General features: G+C 42.2%; 1 long non-coding RNA gene across 1 annotated transcript; it reads right to left on the reverse strand.

Moving 5' to 3' along the window:
* Nucleotides 1–157: 157 nt before the first annotated feature.
* LOC134882425 (uncharacterized) lies at nt 158–17,352 on the reverse strand. The gene is made up of 3 exons (XR_010168153.1): nt 17,209–17,352; nt 486–676; nt 158–290 (listed from the first exon to the last, which is right to left on the reverse strand). It is a non-coding gene; the product is annotated as an uncharacterized LOC134882425 (long non-coding RNA).
* Between the last annotated feature and the right edge of the window lie 631 nt (nt 17,353–17,983).

Here is a 17,983-nt window from a genome sequence, read left to right on the forward strand (position 1 = left end):
GCAAAAGGTGGAAATAACCAGCGCCGACCAAATCTAATCAAGGTTTTATTAAACCAAATTGAAGAACAAAAAAAAACTGACTAATAATAAAACTAATAAAAGAATCTAATCAAAGTGTTTTAAAAAATACAACATTTCAGTCAGGCCCGTGACTGGATGGACTTTGTCGGCGAAACTGATTGCCCGACACTTGAGGCAGGTGTCTGCTGTTTCACACCACTGGTCGATGCAGGTCCTGCATCCCACCAAGGACCCGCAGCAGGTGGCAAACACTGGGTCCTCCATTACAGCTGCCGGGGTTTAGAAAAATGATTTGTACAATAAAAAGTGCCCAAACAGGGGGTGTGACTATACATACAGTTGAACCTGAAATTATTCAACCACTTCTAATTTTTTAAAACCTGCGTTCATAGTTTAAGTATATTTTAAGTGTTCTTTCTGAAAACTCAGTCGACACTACTAATACGCGTTGAATACATACATACCTTTGCACACAAGGCAGGCTATTGCCTCCTTGGCGCGCTGCAGGCCTGGTCTGGCCAAATGGCTTTGTGCCACCTCAGACAGGTGGTGTGCGGTGGTTGCGATGGTTTGGAGGCCTTCAGCAGCCTGCTTCAGGTCCTCCACCTTCTCCAGCTGCACGTCTTGGGCTGCTGTGCTGTCTTCGGCCTTCCGACTGAAAAAGACACAAATCGTTAGAAGGAATTCGGCAAGTTGTGATTGAACCATTGTACAATTACTCTTCAAAGTACTTCCACATCCATAGTAATATACAGTATTAGCTACTGCTATATGTGCTGTATCAACCTACAACCTACCAATTACAGGCTGGCAATAATGCCCTCCACACTGGCCTCGATCTCCATGAACCCAGGCTGGGACTCTCTATATTGGTTTATTTTTTACTATATGTGACTTGTATTTATATTGTTTAAAGATTTAAGTTAATACTGAGTTCAATTTGGCCCTGGAAATAAAAGGGTATTGCTTTTTGACAATTGTGTGTGAGTTTTCGTTTTTTTAAGTACCGGGGTACCGAGAACCGTTTCGGCACCGTTTCAAAAATACCGAGTAGGCACCGGTATCGGATAAAACCCAACCCTACCTGTTATGCATGGATATTTTACATTATTGATATAATTTCTTTCATATATTTATTTACAAAGCGACATCACCTGAAAAATACGCCCAATTTGATCTACAGTCATGTCCACGTCCCGAATGACAAGTGGTTTCCCCCCACGAAAAAGAGTGAGCGAGTCCATTTTTTGTATCTTTTTTTTGGTACAAGAAATGGCGGTAATACGTGTATGTGAGAGGCTCATATGTACATTTCTGTGAATATGTAAATTTGCGGATGAAATACCTTAATGCAAAATCGGGAATGAAAAAACGACCCAGGTGATCATATTCCCTATTTCCATTCATAAACTCAGCAAAGACAATCAGATAATGGATATCGATTAGTTTCCCGTTTTTCATTTTCTGATTTCCAAAACGAAAATCGGGAAACGAGTCGTTGTCGATTTTGGATTTTCCACCTCAGAACGGAAATCGAATGGCGGCGACGCAAATTTCCGTCTCGTAAACAGACGTTGCCTTTCAGAACGGTCGTTGCCATTTCGCAGAATGGTCGTTGCTATTTTGAATGGTCGATGCCATATCTGAGCGACCGATCTTGAATGCTCGTGGAATGTTCGTGAAGTTTTCGTAACTTCTCAGAATTCTTCGAATTATGGGTAATCACATTTCTCGACTCTACTCTACAAAAAAGCTCCTACCTAACCGAAGACTCTACTCTACTCACTCTTACTAGGTCTTACTAACTCTACATACACTATACACATTACATTATTAACATGTCAACTTAATAACAACATATATTCCACGACTCGGTTCTAAACAAAAGAAATAAAAGTACCCGGGATTTTAGTCAGTTATGGTACCCTTGTTGGCACAGTAGATGGAGCTCATATTCCCTCCACACGGCAGATCCATAGACGTATCTCCCCGATGAAACAATCCCGCGTAGTCCTCCTGTTGGCCCGATGTCCTTCTTCTGTCAACGGGCAGCAGGCAGGCACACGAGTCTCTTAAGATTACGTCTATACTGTTCAACTTCTAAAACAATAAACCCGAACAGCGCAGCTAAACACGAGGCTTAGCCGTTGCTACAGTTAGCATACAGTCTTAGTTTTGCAAAGTCTTGTGAGTATAGTCTTCTCCCAGGCACTCGAACACACAACAGTAATTCTATCTTATTTTAACATTGGTAACCCCAAAATAAATAAAGACGTTTTCCTCCAGTCTTAACGAATGACTGGAAATGTAAACAGAAATGAGTAGGGCACCACACTAAGAATTCCGAGAAGTTACGAAAACTTCACGAACATTTCACGAGCATTCAGAATTCAACATCGGTCGCTCAGATATGGCATCGACCATTCAAAATGGCAACGACTGTTCTGCGAAATGGCAACGACCGTTCACGAGACGGAAATCTGCGGCGGCGACGTAAACGGACCCAGTTAGCTGTCTCCCAGCAGCGTGGAGGAAAGGAGAGCGACCTCCTCTTTACATCAGGCACCTTTACTGTGTGTTCTTTCCGGTTTCGTCTTCTCTCATTGGTTGGCAGCGGGGCCGGATCCTGTTGGCCCCTTGTCGTCACATGGGTGTTTCCCAGTCTTTTCTATTGGCTGACGTCGTCTGAGGCTTGCCCTCTTATGATGTCACCATCGCTATTTTGTTAGCGTAGCCATGTCCAGCAGTGGCACAGTCAGTAGGGGCTTGGACTGGGAATCGTAGGGTCGCCGAACAGACTTGAAATATGGAAGGTGGACTGCTACTTGGAGAGGTCCCAGTTCACCTCCTAGGCCCCCTCAACCCATTGCTCCCCGGGCGCTGTACAATAACTGCCCACTGCTCCTAGCACTAGGATGGGTTAAATGCAGAGGACCAATTTCACTGTGTGTGCATGTATGTGACTAATAAAGAGGGTTTCATCCTCAGATTCTATCTTCTATGAAGCTTCCACCTACGATATTCTATTATGCAATCCTACTGAGGTTTATTGGTTATTAAACACGTAATAGTATTATTGCAGTTTCAATGAGTGAGAGATAGAGGCGGTGTGTTTAGTATGTAACTCCACGCGTCCTTCTCCCTCTACTCATATATACAATACAATATTAGCTACATGCTATCTTAGGCTAAAAACAACATCCAGTAGAACTACCGGAAGTCCAAAAATATGGTCCGTCCAGAAACAGTGAATTAAGTCTTTTAGGTTCCGTCACAATATATTGATTATTCTTACAGAAGCACGACTTCAGTCTGATTGGACAATGACGTTTTTGCCAGATCTAACGTCTAGAACAGTGTTTCCCAACCACTGTGCCGCGGCACACTAGTGTGCCGTGACAAATCATCAGGTGTGCCGTGGAAAATTATCCAATTTCACCTGATTGGTTCTAAGTGAGCGGCATGTAGTGACAGCAAAACAATTCGATGCTCTTCCAATAGAGGGCAGTGTATCGATATGTCGTGACGGTAATGCTAGTTGTTGCTGGTTTGGTTGCCAACGGTCTTAAAAAATACAAAGAAGAAGAGTGATATGTCCCGCAGCAGCCGGAAGTTCATAGCCATGCTTCGAGTGAGACAGTGCAGGTGATAACTATGGAAAAATATTTGAAAAGAAAAAGTACTCAATCTGACCTGGGTCCTGAAGAAAATTCCGACCCAGATGAAAGCCCTAGCACGAGTACTGGTCAGAAGAAAACAAAAAAGGTGAGCCCAAGACAGTACAGTGAAAGTTATCTTGCCTTTGGATTTACCTTTACCGGGGAACCAAGTGCTCCAACTCCGCTATGCCTGGTGTGCGGGGAAAAGTTGTCCAACAGTGCCATGGTTCCAGGTAAACTCAAACGCCATTTAGAGACAAAACACCCGTCACTTCAAAACAAGAATACAGACTATTTTGTTAAACTGCGTGAACAGACTGGGAAACAGGCAGCGTTATTGAGGAAAACCACCAAGACGGGTGAAAAAGCTCTTAAAGCTAGCTACCAAGTTGCTGAACTCATCGCCAAATCAAAACAACCACACACCGTGGCAGAGACATTAATAATGCCTGCATGCAAAATTATCTTGCAAGAGATGCTCGGCCCTGGCGCCATTAAAGAATTAGCCCAAGTCCCTCTTTCAAATAATACAATTTCCAGACGTATTCAAGACATGTCTGCAGACATTGAAAAGATAGTTTTGGAAAAGTTGCGCATCAGTGCTAAATTTGCATTACAACTTGATGAATCTACGGATATCAGTGGACATGCGCAACTTATGGCAAATGTGCGCTTTGTAGACGGAGACACCATCAGAGAACAGTTTCTGTTTTGCAAGGAATTGCCAGAAAGAACAACAGGAGAAGAAATTTTTCGAGTTGTGTCAGAGTACATTGAACAAGGAGGACTGAAGTGGCAAGACTGCGTAAGTGTGTGCACCGATGGAGCAGCTGCCATGGTCGGGCGCACCAAAGGATTTGTTAACAGGGTGAAAGAACAACATCCAGATGTCATCGCGACGCATTGTTTTCTGCACCGGGAAGCACTCGTTGCCAAAACATTGCCAGAAGACCTAGTTCCTGTACTGGGAGATGTTGTGCGCATGATAAATTTTGTGAAAACGAGGCCTGTGAAAAGCTGCATGTTCGCATCATTGTGTGAGGAAATGGGAGCGGAGCATAAAGTGTTATTGCTGCACACGGAGGTCCGGTGGCTGTCCCGTGGCAAAATTTTAGCTCGTGTGTATGAGCTGCGGGAGGAACTTAAAGTGTTTTTGACAAATGAGAAGTATGATGACGCTAAGTTGCTCTCAAGTGATGAGTGGTGTGCAAGACTAGCATATCTGGCAGATATATTTCAACATCTGAATGACCTGAACACACGAATGCAAGGCCGAAATGAAAACCTGCTCACAAGTACAGATAAAATACAGGGATTTCGTTCAAAGGTGCTGCTCTGGAAACAACATGTGGAAAGTGCCAATCTTGAAATGTTCCAAAACACACAGAAATGGCAAGAGAAATGGCCGAGTGTCAACAGTGCTGCACTGTGTGAGACAATAGGTAAACATCTGCAAAGTCTTGAGCAGAGGTTGTCATTTTATTTCCCTTCACTTTCCACTGATTGCCTTGACTGGGTGAGGAACCCATATAGCTCAACTGCAGTTGGAAGGGACATGACATTGCAGGAGCAGGAAGAAATAACTGAACTGAGACAGAATCGTGGTCTAAAGCTGAGCTTTGCTGATCTACCTTTGGACAGTTTTTGGCTGACTGCTGCCAAGGAGTTTCCTATTCTGGGAAACAAAGCAATTTCAGCTCTTCTCCCTTTCTCCACCACCTATCTGTGTGAGCTGGGCTTTTCAAGCATGACTACTTTAAAGACTAAGAAAAGAGAGAGACTCAGAGCTGTTGAGGAAGATCTTCGTGTTTGCCTTTCTTCAATTCCTGCAAGAATATCAGATTTGTGTTCAACTAAACAAGCCCAGGTTTCACATTGAGTAAGTAAAATGAGACTACATTTTCATTATATTTCATTATATAAACTTTTTGTGACATTTTTATTTGGTGGTGTGCCGTGGGATTTTTCTAACGTGAAATATGTGCCATGGCTCAAAAAAGGTTGGGAAACACTGTGCTAGAATACTGATTACAACTACTGCTGTGTTAGAAAAAACAAATCCCTGTTTTTCCCGTTGGTAGTGCGCCTAATACACAAATCGCCCCTGAATCTATGTCAATACTTGTAAACAATATTTAGAGATTTGTATATGTGCAGGCTTGAATATTTTAGTGTTGATAGACAAGATGTAGAGTGTCAGTGTGATTTCTTTAAGTTATCTAAAAAATGATTTGCATTAACAAATACACTAATATTATAGTCAATATGATGTTTTGTGTTTCCCTCTTCGATTACCGTCCCTTCCACATACTGTGTGTATCCTGTCAAAACATGGTGTTTAGAAATGTATTAATGTGAGTGCTGGTAAATCTCTGCAATGAAATGTCTGCACCCTGAATTGTAGAGTGGCAATCACTTTCAACTTGCTAAATAGGTTTAACCTAGGAGAAGCAGCATTTATATTCAATTCCAAACTGGCTCAGCAATTTTAACTGAAGGAGGGCTGTTATCTGGAGTTGGCTTTTTAGAGGAAAAAAAAAACCAAATGCTTTGTGATTCCTCACGAGATGGTTGAGTGAATAGTACATACTTAATCAAATATATCAAGTCAAAGTCCAAAAAATGTGTTGAGCTAAAGAGTGAAGATTTCTGTATTCCCTTAGATTGTGGTTGTTAGCAAGTATTTTCAAATTGATATACTGTAGTTATCTGTATAAATGAAAAAAAAAGAGAAGCAATCAAACAATCAAGAGCAGTCATCTGAGTTCTGCAAAGAGTGTTAAATTAAACGGCCGTGGCCTACACATTCCATCTGTATTATCTGAGCAGCAACACTTCCTTTGGCTCCTTTGGTAACAGATACACAAGAGGGCCATGGCCAAAGTTGATGCATTGAAAGTGGGCTCCACAAACCAGTGTGTCTTTTATACAGTCTATGATTCCTCCCATAAAGCACCTTGTTGCATTATACACCAAGCAGTTATTGATCAAATATTAGCCAAAGTTTTGCCAACATTTTCAGCATGCAGACCCAGCAGCATAGCCAGGGATGGCAAAGTAAGTCTGTCAGTCAAAACAATGACTTGGATTTATTGCCACAAATTTTTTTTGTTATGGTTTAAAGAAACATCTACTGTTCAGCTTTGCTTTACTTCTTCTTCTGCTTATTTCCCTGCTTACATAATGATAGGGTCTAATCGGCAAGACTCAAATTAAACAAGTTTCTGAATGGAATCTATAATGTCAAAGCCGCACATCCTTACCTAAATCTTTGATAGTTTCCCAAAAAATGTATTATATAAAAAATAAAAAAAATGGCAGGTTGACATGAATCTATTACTTCACGATGTATCCTCAATCCACGTACTCCATTTGTGGAACCTTTGGAGTGTGCAGCGTTTAAATGCGGCGGTGAGGCTGCAGTGATAATGACACCTGACAGGGCAGATAAATATTTGAGAACGTAGGAAAGGATTGTAACAGTCAGTAAACATTATGCGCAATGTCTCAAAAATTCATACATTTGAGGCGAGTTGAGTAAGTTGAATTCGCACTTGAGGAAAAAGGAGGCATTTTCCCCTCTCAATGCAAAGATGAAGGTCAGGGAAATGGCACATATGAAATTCACTTAGTATGCTGATTTGTCTGCATCCTTTCAGGCAAGGCCTTTAACAGCTTTCCTCTTCCTCCTATAAAGAAATTCAAAGCCTGGGCAGACAGGCGCTAGGGGCCGGCAATAATCATGCTGCTTCTGAAGCCCTTAAGCTCATGTGATGATGAAGGCAAACTGTCAAGTGCTAAATAGAAAAACATTATGGTCTCTCTTTTCGGAAATGCAACTGTCATTCTATATTGGTTTCATGCATATCCTGGAACACGCTGGAAACATTATCTGTCACTTTTATTCTCCCAGCACATATCTCTTAAAAGGTGGAGAAATAAAGCAGTGCATTAAATGGTAGAATGGGGGGGTCACAACTCCTAACCAGCATCGAGCATATTCTTTCTGCCTCCCAGCTGCCACTGGGAAAAGGGCTTTGAGTACAATTTATGATTACAAGGATTAGATTGGCTGCTTAAACCTGAAGGGTGAGTCTTAAATTGTTTCAGATTACAATAAATGGTGTTTCCAAAGCAAACTGCACAGACCAAGAGGCAAAGGGGTGAAGAAATGTGACAAATAGCATAATGGATTTCCCTGTGATACAGCCAGGTCAACAGTAGGGTTGGGTATCGGTTGGGTTTTATCCGATACCGGTGCCTACTCGGTATTTTTGAAACGGTTCCGGTGCCGAAACGGTTCTCGAACCAGTACTTAAAAAAACGAAAACACACACACGTTGTCAAAAAACAATACCCTTTTATTTCCAGGGCCAAATTGAACTCAGTATTAACTTAAATCTTTAAACAATATAAAGTAACATATAGTAATAAATAAACCAATATAGAGAGTCCCAGCCTGGGACTCTTCTATTTGTCCGACACTGGCTGCTGCCGTTGAAGTGCTTGGCCTTTCGTCACGTAATTTATCAAACACGGTGCATTGATCGGCTTTTAAATAAACTCCATGCACCGTCAGATGTTTCATTAAATTAGAAGTGATACCTCCCTTGCATGCTATTGCTTAAGACATGTGTTGCATGTCGTAGAATCTGCATCCTTAGATGTGAAATGAATCCAAACCTTGGAGCGTTTTACTTTCGGCATCTTTATTGATCCTCTCACTCAGTTCTGATCAACAAGTGTGCTGAGTAGCGGCACTGACGTCAGGTTCAACAACTTCAAGTTGACGCCGGAACACCAGGGGGTAGTATAAAAAAAAAGTCTGGCACCGAAATGAGGCACCGAAATGTTCGTTCTTATTCGGTCTTGTTACTACCGTTTATGGCGCCCAACCCTACTTATAATGTTCCTTGTTCATGTTCACTAAATAAATGTTCATTTATTACACTGTTGTGTTCCTTTTCATGTTGCATTTTACAGTAGTAAAATTAATTTACCTCTAAATCGGTCTGTCAGCTCTCCAAGCTGCCACGAGTCGAGTTTTTCTCTAACAAAACTATCCATTGAGACACAAACATGAACCAGAAAAAAAGCCTGGAAGATCAACAAGACATTAAATCATGTATGAATATACATATCTAAATGTATCTTGTAATGATATGTGGCATGCCTTATGGTATGTAAGACCCTCTAGCTCACAGCATGTTATATTCATGCTTTAGTTGACTTTGTTAGGTAACAATTCAAGGTAAATTCAACAAAACATTGTTGTGGCACACTCAGAACTTCATATGCAAAGGTTTATGTATTGTATGGAGGAAGATAGGAAATGTCTAAATGAATGTTATAATACATCTAGAGGGTATATGCAACCTTGAGCCTCTAGATATTATATAACATCAACTGAGACTTGCAACATCTTTCGCCATGTCGTGCTCAATATATAGATTCTAATTTTATATAGGTGAAGCAGATGAACAGCCTATTTTTCAACCTTCTTCTATGTCATTATCATGATCAACACTGGTAAGTTCAGTTGCTTCCCTAACGCAAATCAAAATATTGCTGCATGGATGGCCATTTCTTTAACAAGGTAAGGTTAGCCGTAGCAAAGGCTAGCTAAGGTAAAGCTACTGACTAGCTGCGAGGTGGTTTAACAGTAAACATAACTTACTTTTGTATCGGCTATAATGGAAATCGGGACACTAGATTCTTGTAAACATTTGCAGCTAACTATATTATTTTAATAGACGTCATGGTTATTTTCAGCTGTAGTTAGTTACTTTTACTTATCATAATGCTGGACACAAACCTGTAATGTTTCCCGGTCTTGAGGAGTCAAAAAGACTGCTCAATGCCTGACAACCTCTTATGTATTATACATTAACTGCTCGGTACAATGCAATCAATGGGCGACTAGCTATCTTCAAGCTTGCTAACTGGCCTTGGATGGTAACGCAATGTCATGCATGTATCAGATAACTCCATCTCGTTTTATCAACTCAGCAGCTGGGTAGAAGTTAGGTACCCAACATTACCCAGCAGTTGGGTTGAGAAAAAAACCCAGCATTTTGTGTGTAATAGCAGTAAAATCATATGACTACACGTATGCCAATTTACATCTTAGTGATCTGTTTACATGCTCTGCTGGGTTTTACAGTTTGAGTAACAGTGGGATTTTAACCTTTTGGAGAAAACATTGGAATGTTCTTATTGCGGAGGAAAAGAAAAGGCCAGAGAACAGAGGCCGTACAAAGGTAATGTGTGAAAATATGGTTCCTGGATGTGAATTTATGGAAGAAAACTGTTCCCTAAAGGAGTTCATTTGAACACATTTGAGTGATAAGTTATTAGGAGACATTAATTTAGTTGATTACAGTAGATGGGATTTAACAAGCAAGACAGATGGTATGTTAAGAGGAAACAGTGAAAAGTAAGTGGATTTATTTAACCAGTGTGTTGAGCTTTCTAGGTTAAGTGTGCTGCAATCTGGACTGTCCCTCTGCAATCTGGTGGAGACAAGACCCCCGACCATCTACTCATCACCAGTCCCTCTGATAAGAGCACAGAGATCCAGAGCCACAAGTGCTGGCTAAGAGCACAGATGGTGGTGGACAATAATGAGGCACATGAAAGCGGGTTCCGCCCCCCATGAAAGACATCCAGAGACTGATTGAGCAGACTAAAGCTGAAATATAAAGCAGTACAAGGAGAGAAGCTTGAAGTGGACTACAGGTTCAACTGGGCCAATCAAAAGTCAAAGACTGTCAATAACCACAATCAGAGGAAGTGGCAATAAGGTCAACAGGCCGAATGTGAGGAGGTCGGGGTCATCAAGCTAGAGAAGCAGAGGAGGCAGAAAAGGGATGTGGAGATTAGTGAATTTGTACAAACACATTCTCTCACACACGCCCATAAGTGGACAAAATTTAAAGAATTTAAATTGGCTTTTTTTAAAATATATAAAATTAGATATAAAAATGTTTTGGGCAATGGGTTCACAACCATCGACTTAAAGGACGGTTACTTTGATGTTGAAATTGCTCTAAAACACAGAAAGTATTTCCATTGTGCCTTCCAGGGGATAGCCTACGAGTACAACAGGCTACCGTTCGGCTACACCCTGTCCCCACGCACATTCAGCAAATATGTGGACTCAGCGCTTCAGCCGCTTTGCGACCATGGCATGAGAGTGTTCTTTTATCTCGATGACCTCATAGTCATGGCCAAGTCCAGGGAATGACCAATGTTCCGCACAGCCCAATTGATCCTGCAGCTAACCAAGTCGGATCGCGATTAATTGTAAGAAGAGCAGTTCCATACCTCACCAGTAGGTGAAGTATCGGGGGTTGTTGCTCAAAGCAGGCAGGCTGCATGCCACTCTGTCAGAGAACAGACAGACAGACACCCCTGCTTCAGGCAGTCTGCAAACTATGACGGGGCGACGGTGACAGCATCATGCAGACCTGGGTCCCATGGCGGTTGCTCACCACGTGGAACCGCTGGGACATACGTTGCCTGCAGAGGTGGTTTGCCAGCCTTCGTTTCAGGAGAAGCGAACGACTCCTGCTGACCATCCGCAACCTCAAATACTGGGAGTCCCCAAAGCATCTGCAAAGGGGGACTCCACGGGGGTGGGTGACCTCCTACGTCACGGTTTTCTCAGATGCGTCTGTGACAGGATGAAAGGGGGGGACCAGCCTAGGGAAAGCTCTAGGTGGATCCTGGGCTGGGGCAGAGACCCACCCAGGGTGCGATTTGACAAAAAAACAGAGGGGGGGATGTTTTTTTAAATTTATTCATAGACAAGAACATTGGACTTTTAACTTGCATAACTAGGGAGAAAAAAACGCAAAAAGTAGACATGCCCTTTTTTCGGGTCCGTGGATTAGTCCCCATCACAACATGGCAAAACTTTTAATAACCCATACATGGATTTCTATTCAACGTCACAAAAACATGCGTACGCACTAACAGGCAGAAAGCACCATTGAACAGCATCAATGCTCTCCATGAAAAGACCCTCCAATTAACTTAAATCAAACACTCAAAATAATTCACTAAATAGCACAACGTGCTGTCAACACTCAGGGACAGGTCTGGAAAACTAGACAAAGTAAACAGTCGGCTCTGGTGACAAATTTGTGGTGGCTTTTTCGTTTTTCCTATCGGGGCATTGTCTGCAGCATTTCGGCCCTCTTCTATCCACAATTCTGCAAATGGGTCCTGTAAAGTAAGATGATATGCTGCTCTGAACGCGTTTCATGTTTGGTTCAGCGCTGTTTTTCCTGCGAAGTTCCCGCACAAAAATGTTACAATGTTTTTGTGTTCGATGACGTTCAGAAATATGCACCGTCTGCCAGAAGGCTGCTGAATAGCCTACTCTGATGTAAAGACACTGAAGATCGTTAGATTTCAAGAGTTTAAGTAGGCTAGCAGTTAAGTTGCATTCATCGCTATCAAGGGGGGGAAATCCTTGTCCCCACCGGAGATAAAAATAATTTAGCAGAGGTAGGGATAGGAAAACCAGAGGGGGGGAAATCCTCACCATCCCCCCCTACAAATCGCACCCTGGACCCACCACAGACAACCTTATCGAGCTGAAGGCAGTATTCCTAGAGCACTGCAAACCGTTAATACAGGGGAAACATGTGCTGGTGAGGAGCGGCAACCGCACCACAGTGGCCATCAACAGGCAGGTGAGAGTATCTGACCCCCCTTTGTGTTTAACGTAATACACTTACTTTTTGCCAGGCCCCTTTGGGACCCGGGAAAGGTGGTGTGCAATGTGTTTTATCAGTTGCTCCAACATCTGCAGGGATCAGCTAGGGGCTTACCCAGGCCAATTAGGCTGTACCCAGACAGGTGAGCTATGGCCCGACTTCGCTACGGTCACAAATGGAGAGTAAGAATTAGGGTGTGGCGGCTGTCAACCAAAGGCCGATCAGGAGCAGTGTGGTGGGACGATGTTGTGAGGCGACAGGGCGTGCATGCATCGGGGCTCCAGCCACTGTACCCATAGAGTCCAGTAGAGGGCGGAGCCTCTGTGAAATAGAACGAAGGTTATGTATTGTAACCCTAGTTCTATAAGTACAGGGGGAGCCCTCTACCTAGGGCCCCCGTCTTTCCTATGCCGGTCGCTGAAGAGGGTGTAGAATGACAGACAGCGGTGTAGCTGCGTTATATACTTTGATGCCTACGCGTGCATTTGGGTAGGTTCGTCCTGATTGGCCGACTACGTTGACTTAAATTCAGTCTGTGAATGCTTGCGTGTCATTAGTGAAGGGTAGTACCCATAGAGTCCAGTAGAGGGCTCTGCCTGTGCTTATAGAACTAGGGTTACAATACATAACCTTTGTTATTTTTCATGCATACCTTTTCAGGAAGAACACCCAGGAAATGCATTCATTATGGCTGCATCATGGTTTCATTGGTTTCATTCCATCCACATCATTAGTGTTTTCTTCTCTAGAAATGACAGTAGTTGTTAACTATTACATTTGGATTTTTAATTGGGATTTTTTCTAGATCTAGGAATAACGTAGACACTCATTAGGAATTCAGAGTTAATGAAATATGTAACATAATTCACCGAAAGATGTTGGAGTTTTATTTTGTTTGTATTTATGGCACAAGCCAATTAATAACATTTCTGAAGCTACGTTAGACCATAAGGAAGTTTTTCAATGACAGGAAGAAATGTTAAATTAGAGATAATAATAGACTGGGATTAAAAATGATGAGCACAACATTCATCATTTAATTATTTAGTGTTTTGACACACATAAGATTAGATGACCTAATGAAAATTGCAGGGCTATAACTCAATTTAAATTTGACCGGTGAAGTAAGTTCAACACTCTACATAAACATTTGGGTAAAATAAATGATTTGGAAACAAGCTTTAGAGAGTTTAAAGAAGTTTTAAACTCAGATAATTCTTAATGTTAACCCTTCAGTAAATAGCTCAAGGACACATTTGACCTAAGGGGGGTTGCATAGTTTTAAAATGTTTTGATTTGATATCAGTTTTTGATATACTTGTTGTGTGTTTTATTTTAACATGTATGGGAGCTTTACTTTACAGCTTAATAAGAGGATTAGTAAGACAGTAACACCCATTTGGCAAAACTATGTACAGTGGGGCAAAAAAGTATTTAGTCAGCCACCAATTGTGCAAGTTCTCCCATTTAAAAAGATGAGAGAGGCCTGTAATTTTTATCATAGGTATACCTCAACTATGAGAGACAAGATGAGAAAAAAAAATCCAGGAAATCACATTGTAGGATTTTTAAAGGATTAATTGGTAAATTCCTCGGTAAAATAAGTATTTGGTCACCTACAAACAAGCAGGATTTCTGGCTCTCACAGACCTGTAACTTCTTCTTTAAGAGGCTCCTCTGTCCTCCACTCGTTACCTGTATTAATGGCACCTTTTTGAACTCGTTATCAGTATAAAAGACACCTGTCCACAACCTCAAACAGTCATACTCCAAACTCCACTATGGCCAAGACCAAAGAGCTGTCAAAAGAGACCAGAGACAAAATTGTAGACCTGCACCAGGCTGGGAAAACTGAATCTGCAAAAGGTAAGCAGCTTGGTGTGAAGAAATCAACTGTGGGAGCAATTATTAGAAAATGGAAGACATACAAGACCACTGCTAATCTCCCTCGATCTGGGGCTCCACGCAAGATCTCACCCCGTGGGGTCAAAATGATCACAAGAGCGGTGAGCAAAAATCCCAGAACCACACGGGGGGGACCTAGTGAATGACCTGCAGAGAGCTGGGACCAAAGTAACAGAGTGGACAGGTGTCTTTTATACTGATAACGAGTTCAAAAAGGTGCCATTAATACAGGTAACGAGTGGAGGACAGAGGAGCCTCTTAAAGAAGAAGTTACAGGTCTGTGAGAGCCAGAAATCCTGCTTGTTTGTAGGTGACCAAATACTTATTTTACCGAGGAATTTACCAATTAATCATTAAAAATCCTACAATGTGATTTCCTGGATTTTCTTTTCTCATTCTGTCTCTCATAGTTGAGGATTACCTATGATAAAAATTACAGGCCTCTCTCATCTTTTTAAATGGGAGAACTTGCACAATTGGTGGCTGACTAAATACTTTTTTGCCCCACTGTATCTGTGAGGATGGAGAGTGACAGGGCATTTAGATGATATAGAACATAGTTCACTAACAGGCAGACCGCGGACCCTGACGCCGCCCTATATGGACCCGGACCTATAGTCAATATATTAATAAGGGATTTTCATTTTGACGGGGCAGTTCCATTTTAACCGGCGCCAACAGGGGGCCAAAGAGACCAGTGAGCGATACAGAGAGATACACACAAAAGAAGAGACAAGCAAACGGGACACAGAGAGAGAGAAGGCGGAGAGAAGAGTGAGTGAAGAGATGAGTTAGCGGGAGAGAGAAGATGGGGAGAAGAGTGAGGGGAGAGACGAGTTAGCGGGAGACAGAGAGAAGAGTGAGGGGAGAGACGAGTTAGCGGGAGTCAGAGAGAGAAGACTGAGAGAAGAGTGAGTGGAGAGACAAGTTAGCGGGAGAGAGAAGACAGAGAGAAGAGTGAGGGGAGAGACGAGTTAGCGGGAGACAGAGAGAGAAGGCGGTGAGTGGAGCACCAATGAGCACCTTCACATGTGTATGAGATGGCCCTGACACCATTTCCAAATCCTGGCCGGACAGGCTAGAGCTCAGTTCTCTCACTGAACTAAAGACAGGCAGTGATGGAGTGGGATATAAGAGGGACAGAAAGACAAACCTTAAAACTGTTCCATTGTTATGATGTGTTCGGACTGATATCTTATATAATTGGCTGAAACTGTTAAGATGTGAAACAGTTAACAAAGAGAAAGGGAAACTCAAGCTGCTGCTACTTTATTTAATCTTTCTAAAATTAAATAACATGCATTAAAAATATCTACAGTATTATTCTGCATAGCTGTATATTTCAAGTGACAATAAATGTTGTTGTTTTTGAATTGTACTTTGTTTGAGACAGTCAGTTGTTGATTCCATGCAGACGTTGATACAGCTACTAGGTCACAGCTAATGTATATCACATTCATTCATAACGCCAGTTAGACATTTTGATATTTTTCCGGACCTTTGATGAGGACATTTTCTCTGACTGGACCTCGTTGAATACCCCTGATATAGAACATAATAACACAGACACACAGGAGGGAGAATAACTTTTCAAAATTCTAATTTAGACTGAAAGAAGTTTGATCAATGTTAACTTTAATACTAAATTCTGATTAATGATTAATAAAGGAACAATCCCAATTATTGATGTGGTGGCAAGATGATCCACCCTCTTATTCCGATCAGGAAGAAGATGAACTTGTTTGAATAAAGAACTTCAGATTATGTATTTTCTTTCATATTCTATAATTTATCACAGTGTCACAGATTATGTATTTTAATAGTTAACCACGTGTAGTATTCACATCATTAATGATGTGAAAGGAGGGATTGAAGGATATTATTGAATTATTATTGCTTGCCCATAAAGACATGTGTGGCAGCCGGGTGTGGTTAGAGCGCCGGCTGCTGGGATGAGGGGAGTGGCTCGGCCGGAGACCAGACAGCTGATCGGAATCAGGTAATCAGTCAGTTAACATAAAGCATGTTGGTAACCTGGTTCTGGTCTGTCTTGCAGTAGGCTGGGTCCTGGGAAGCCGACACACCCCGTCCTGGCCTTGCCCGTCCTGGAAGTGCCGCGGAGCTCTCTTTTGTTTCCACGTTTCTGACGAAATAAACGCTATTGTTTTTGCCCAACCCCGAACCCTTCCGTCTCTTGCCTTCTACCTGAGCGATACTGCTCACAACATGTTTATGTATAAATGCTACCAGAGAGGGTTTTAAACTATGAAGAGAAGTGAGCTCCATGACAGAGCTAAAGGTGAGCTAAAAACAGGAACTGCATTCTGCTACTTTATTCACAGTGAATACTAACGGCACATTCCAGAATTGTGGGAGGAGGCCTAGAGGCCGAAGAGAGGGCAGAAGGAGATAGTGGTGCCATGCACTTGGGTGCTGCATGTGATAGGTAATAAAAGTGTAGAGAAGGATTAGGTGATAGGATGCAGACCCGGAACCCAATGGATCCAGGAGGCGAGGACATCTGCCCGTCCTCCAACAAGAAACCAACACGCACCACCCTCAAAAATATACATCTAATATGTAATAAGGGACTGCCCCTTTTCTCTTTCACAAAGTATAAATATTATGTGATGTCACATGTCGAGGCTCTGGGTGGAAGGAAAGACAGAACCTGCTTGCAGTCTGTGGCTCACTAAACCCAGAAACCTCAATACAGAGAATGTATATCTTCATCACAACTGAAAATAAATCAGCTTTATTATAACCTTACTACTTCGTTTGGACTCTTTGCTTCGTAGAGAAATTCTAGAACACAACACCATATAACTGCATTTTTAAAAATGTACCAGTAATCTTATTTCATATTTTTTTGTGTAAGTGAAAGGGAATGCACTTACCCGTTTTTGTATCCTGTTATCCCATCACATGGAATCCCAGATCAGAGTTAGAAATTGCAAATAAACAATGTCTTGTTTATTTATTTCTTGCTGAGTGAATGGCAGTTAAGAAATCATTTGTAGGCAGCTGATACTCTGACAGGTGTAGCCAGTGCCGGCGCTAAGGGGGGGCATTCGAGGGCCGTGCCCCCCCTAGCGGTCATTGATGCCCCTCCTACCAGCTGTGAAGCATATTCTCGATCTGTCACAATCGACTATAATTGACGCTGAGTTCGAAGTTGCTAAAGAGTTTTTAATGTCACAAAAGCAAGCAAGCCCCCCCCCCCCCCCCCGCCGCCAATGACCCAATGCCCCTCCAGTAGATCTGCTATGGCGCCGACTCTGGGTGTAGCCTGCTGGTGACTTTAACATATTCAGCACTGTGGAACACCTGAGGCCTGTACGACGGAGCCAGTCCAACAAACCCTGGATATGTTTGAGTTGTCTGGCTTAACTAAACCTAACAAACGGGATCTCGCTAAGCGGTCCTACGACACTGGTTATCAACTCGGTAAATCAACCCAGGGTTTTTCTGTCCGGCTGATAGCACGTTCAAGTGAAAGGGGAGGGGTTAGCAACATTTGACCCATCACAAACCTGGTGAAGCATCCTGACAGCGGAGCGTCATACTTCATGACTGAAAAGTAAACTATCATGTTAGACAAATAAGAAGTTAAACTTAAAAAATCCATGAATTAAACACTTAATCCAGGATAAAAGCCACATAGTTGAAGCT

This window comes from Eleginops maclovinus, chromosome 20 (genome assembly GCF_036324505.1).
Source record: "Eleginops maclovinus isolate JMC-PN-2008 ecotype Puerto Natales chromosome 20, JC_Emac_rtc_rv5, whole genome shotgun sequence".
NCBI lineage: Eukaryota > Metazoa > Chordata > Actinopteri > Perciformes > Eleginopidae > Eleginops > Eleginops maclovinus.